This window comes from Cibotium barometz, chromosome 5 (assembly GCF_041138505.1).
Source record: "Cibotium barometz isolate CiBa-2024 chromosome 5, ASM4113850v1, whole genome shotgun sequence".
Taxonomy (NCBI): domain Eukaryota; kingdom Viridiplantae; phylum Streptophyta; class Polypodiopsida; order Cyatheales; family Cibotiaceae; genus Cibotium; species Cibotium barometz.
Window position 1 is genome coordinate 13,194,624 of NC_141050.1, and position 6,081 is coordinate 13,200,704.

Here is a 6,081-nt window from a genome sequence, read left to right on the forward strand (position 1 = left end):
CCATTGAGAGTGCTAGAGAGTGGGCAAGCTCTGCATTCTTCTATTGTTTTACCCCATTACATGCCATTCATTATGTAGCTTACTCATCTTATTTTATGAATAGGCATGTGTGTGTATGTGTGTTAGAGAGAAAGAGAGTGGGAGAGAGAGAAATCATATCTTCACCACTACCCCAACAAGAGCCACAAGACCCTAGCCACTTTGAACACTTCACCAACATAAACCCCCTGCCTCTTTAATTTCAAGGCATGTGTGTGTATGTGTGTTAGAGAGAAAGAGAGTGGGAGAAATCATATCTTCACCACTACCCCAACAAGAGCCACAAGACCCTAGCCACTTTGAACACTTCACCAACATAAACCCCCTGCCTCTTTAATTTCAAGGCACTGACTCACCCACCGTTAGCACTTTTTCCAAAGCCTCAACAAAGATACTAGCTCGACAAAGAGATTGAGGTGTTAGCACAACCAACCTCACCGGTGGCAACCGTAAGAAACCACATAACACACCAACATTGGCACACTAATGTGAGCACAAAGCCATCAGCGTGCAATTCGGCTGCTACCATCATTTTTGCAATTAAAACGAGCAATGCAACGTTGACTTCTGCGTATTCTCGACGATAACCCGATAACCACTTCATTCTCCCTTTACTGATCATACTATTGGCTCTACAATGATGGAGTGTAGAGTTGGTACAAGTTGAATTTTTTACAATTAAGTATATCGTGTGAATAGACCAATCCACTCATGTAACAATGCTTGAATGACAATTTGCGCTTGATATACCAACCAGCACAGAGACAAGATTAACGATGAAAGATCAATTTCTCCCAAATTTGACCATGTCGCTGAAAGTAATGTTTGACCTCAATCTGAGCTATTGAAATGCAATTAGATATGAAATCAATGTTCCCCAATGTAGATAATTACCCCAAGTCCTGATTTGAGCTTTTGATTTCTCTAATTTAAATTAATTACTTTGCTAATGATTGAAATTAGTACTAAAAATGTGTGATTAATAGAGTTGAGACTTGGAGGACAACATTGAGCTCACCGTTGATGATTTTGATGGGGCTTTTTGGATAGCAAGATTGACCTTGATGAGAAGCTTTAGATTAAGCCTTTAAATTAGCTTAAGAGCAGCAAAAACACACAAATCTAGGTGTTTTTCCTCGATTGGTCTTGCACTTCTCTTGGCTTCCCTACTGCTCCAAATGGCTTGAGTTTTATTTTGTGGGCTCCTTGGGTGATGTTGAAGAACCCCTTTTTAAGAGCAATTTTGTTGATGTGACGTTGATTAAGAGAATGGGTTGAAATAGGGGCATTGCTAGTCTGTGAAAACTGAGCATTCTAAGGTGAAATTAGCCACGTGGACTGGTGTGTACCTATGCCTAGGGCTAGGTAAAATGCTCCCAAAATATTATGGGCAATGGTGGTGTGTGCAAGGAAAACCAGCACACCAATCATTCCATGGTGGTCCCGGTACTAATTCCACCACTCACAGGGTGCATACCACTGCCCATCACTTTGCCTCACATTTACCTGTGGATCACTCCCAAACTAATCACCTAGCCTTGGCTGTTAAACTCCATGGTGTATCTTGGACCATCCACTTCCGAGCATCAACTTCATCATCGACTTGGGTGATGCGAGGACATGATCACCACTAGGAAGGGGAGTATGTTAACCACTCCATTGGTTAACATGGTTTCACCCACCCGACCTATCGTAAGGCACTTTGCCATCTTATCCACATGAATGTGTAGTTATTTAATGTTTATAAGACGACGCTAGAAATATAAAGCAACCTTATGCTACGCTTATTGTCGAATAGGGAAAATCTATGGACTTAGTGTATATAGTTACTTAAGACTAGATGTCGAACCATTTTTATGTTTGGTCAGCCTAGTATGAAAACTAGTCACTTGTATATAAGTCTCTCCCCAGGAAGTCCCCCAAAATTTGAATATTTTAGATGTCTTTTGAAAGCCTTTTTTTTATAAAAGGCTTACATACTTTTGATATTACTTTCCCTACTTATAGCAAAGGGGGAGCTATCTATGGATTAATTGATGTAGGCATTATGTATGGTTAAGCTCTTGTATTAGGCCTCATATGAGCGTTTCGGGTGTTGGCATCATTGTGTCCTTTTGTATCACATGATTATAGTTTAGAGCCCAAATCATCATACTGAAGGTATCTCTCTTAGATGACACTCCTTCACTTTTAAGGGTTTTTTTTTAATAAATCTTTTAAAGTCTAGTAAGTGTCTAATGATGTGTGAACACTTTATGTATGAACACCCTCTTATTAAGAGAACATAAGATAGGGCCTTGGTGGGTATATAAAGCATTGTACATGGTGGAAGTATAATCATAATACAATCATTTTTGTGCTATCTCTCTCTATTGTAGGCTATCACATCTCTCTCTCTCTCTCTCTCTCTCTCTCTCCCCCTCTTACTCTCTCCATATCTCTTTGCACAAGATCTCCTCCTACACTCACATTATGGACATCTTCCACCCACCACCGTAACATAAGCTCCAATCCTATCGATATACCAACAAATGCCTAGTGGCCTCTGATGGTCCTCCTTTGTTTTGCATTATATTAGAGTATCCAAACCGAGGGAGCTTGTGAATGAAAAGGAAGTTGGAGGAGATGATGAAGATGATGGCGGCGAGGAGTAGTAACTACGTAAGTGATGAGAGGAAGTTGGAGGAGATGACGAAGATGATGGCGAGGAGTAACGTAAGTGATTTTTTAACTCCTTCATTTTTTGGGTATTTCCCTAATGCCCAATGGGCTCTCATGGTCCATTGTTTTACATTATATTAGGTTACCAATCCTATTGCATATGGGTGAGAAAAAGTGATTAGATATGGGTTGGACAACCAAGTTTTGACGAATGAGAGATAAAAATATCACTTCCTTCTTTTTAGGTCCATAATCAAGAGAAGATGCTTTTGTTTTTTGTGTATTAGCTCAATTCAAAATGCATGCCTTTAGGTTACTTGGCTTGATTTAAAGAAACCTAACCTATTAAAAGAAAGCCATTATTACCATGCAAATGAAAATTACGATAGTACCATATATATATGTGTGTGTGTGTGTATACGTATGTATGCCGTTGCCTAGTTACCATAAAAAACCATTTATCTTAAATGATTAGACTCAATTAATTTGGAATGGAAAGCATGGCGACCGAACAATAAGTGAGGCTGCGAGGATGAAATCAACTAATAGGAGTAGGCTAGCTCATGCTTTAAATGCCATGAATTGTTGGGAGCAATAAAAGTTATGCGTTGAATCAGAGGGCCACAATAATAATTGACAAATGTTGAGTGTACGACACCTTGATTTTTTTTAATGGGTGAGATCCCCTTTGCCTAGTTTACCACAAAAAGCTTAACGATATGTTCAAATCAGTTAGTTAGCTGTAGACAACATGGAGTAGGGGGAACAACAAGTGAGGTTGTGAGCACAGAGTTGATAAAATAAATCATTAGAAAAAAAACAAAGTTTTAATTATATTTCCTCGATCATGCTTTAGATGGCATGAAATGCCAAGAATGATGAAAATAACACTTTAGCGTACACAACCAAATTTGAAGTTACCTAACATTTTTTTTTAAAATTAAACATATAATCACCCCTCCATTTTTGTTATAATGACGACAATAGAAACAAAATTTAGCTTTACCTTAGTAACCCCAAAAAACCTTAAAGATGATCAACTTAGTTAATTAGCTTCAAAAACAACATGGAGTTAGAAGGTCAAATAAAGGACACTTTCACACCTTGACAAAGTGCGATTTCATAATTTAGCCTCAAACAACATGTGACAAAGTGGGAAGGCCAAATCAAGGACACTTCACACCTCGACGATGTGTAACTTAGTCATCTCTAGCCTCAAAAAACATGGAGTGAAAAGGCCAAATGAAGGACACTTCACAAGGGGCATTCATGGGCCAACAAAAAGTAAGGTTGTGAGCACGAAATTGGCTACTATTAGTAGGCTAGCTCGTGCTTTAGATGGCATGAAATGCTAAGAGTTAAAAGTTTTAGATGTAATATGTGCATTGCATTAATATAGGCCTCTCACCAACTGTTGCGTATTATTCCATGCATTCAGGCATGGTTTTTGACACGCATGGTAGCATGTTATGGAAAATCTGGGAAAATTTATGGTCTCAATATAATTTTAGATGAGGATTTCAAAAAATCACTTGTAAAAACACTTAAAGAGGCATAAGACATTAGTAACAATTGTTAGAAATCATCGATACTCATAGTCACTCCTCCCCCTCTCCCACCCCCCAAAAAATATATCTAAAATCTCTCTCTCTCTCTCTCTCTCTCTCTCTCTCTCTCTCTCTCTCTCTCTCTGCTACCCAATTGTGGTAGAAGTGGTTCATTCATGGAATTGATATTCAACACGTCCTATGTTCAAATCTCACTTCCCAAATAAATTGTTTGCGGTCTCTTGGGATTGTTCCTTTGACATTAAAAAAGGCTCTCTCATTGGGTGTAAATAAAACAAAATGAGCTAACCCTTCTACCACCCAAATGTGGTAGAAGTGGTTAGTTCACGGAGTTGATATTCAACATGTCCTGTATTCGAATCTCACTTTCTTGTCGGATAGATCATTTACAGTCTCTTGGGATTGTTCCTACGACATTAAAAAGGTTCTCTCTCTCTCTCTCTCTCTCTCTCTCTCTCTCACACACACACACACACACACACACACACACACACACACACACACACACACACACACGCACACGCATGTGCAAACACAAGCTTACCACTCACTTGCAAACACAAGCCCATCCAATTGCTTTTATAGGTGAGCAAAAGTGGTTGTATATGGGATGGACAAGCAAGTTTTGACCCCAACGAGAGATTAAAAAATAAGATTTTTATTTTTAGGCCCGTAGATTACTTGGTGCTTTTGTTTTGTGTATTGACTCATTTCAAAATACATACATTGAGGCCACTTTAAAGAAATATAACTTAAAGAAAAAACCATTATCATCATGTAAATGAAAATTATGATACTACTGGATATATATTTGTCTTGCCTAATTGAAAACAAACACAAACATACACACCACGTACACACACTCACACCATACACACACTAGCACATACACACAATTAAGACACTTGCAAGATGCACACATGCATGAAGTCAGCATTACACAATCACACATGTATGTATATGCACACATAATCACACACATATGCATGCAAGAGTGTGTGTGTGTGCATGTACGTGTGTGAGAGAGAGAGAGAGAGAGAGAGAGAGAGTGTGTGTGTTTCTAGGTGTGTGTGAGGGGGTGCGAGAAGAGAGAGTGCATGTGCACGTGTATGCATGAGAGAGAGAGAGGTGTGTGTGTATGTGTGTGTGTGTGTGAGAGAGAGAGAGAGAGAGAGAGAGAGAGAGAGAGAGAGAGGGTATATTACATGTATATGTGCGTGTATGTGAGAAGAGAGAGGATGTTTGTGTGTGTGTGTGGGAGATTATTTTTTTGAGAGAGAGAGAGAGAGCCATACACACATACGCATACATGCACACACATGAAGACAACCCACACATTTGCACGTGTACTTACACACATATGTGTGTGTACATCCACACACGGACACATTCACATGATTGCACACACACTCGCACATGGACACATATAAACACAAACATACACACACTCACACCATACACACAGACACGTGCACGATCAAGACACTGCACGCACGTGTGTGTGTGTGTGTGAGAGAGAGAGAGAGTTTCAACATTTGAGTGTGTGCATGAGAGAGAGAGAGAGAGAGAGGGAGAGGGTCATGTGCATGTGACCGTGTGAGAGAGAGAGAGAGAAAGAGATGGTTATAGAGAGGGAACCCAAGTCCAAGACTAGTTTCAATTTAAAGGTAAAGGTATTATTGAAGTCCCATATTTAAGTCGATTGGAGGGGAGCATGGCATCCGAGGTCATTATTTGCCATTTCATGTCAATTGGATAAGAGCGTGGAGTCCGTCGTTAATAAAGTGGATTTAATGATGGCGTGGAGTCCATG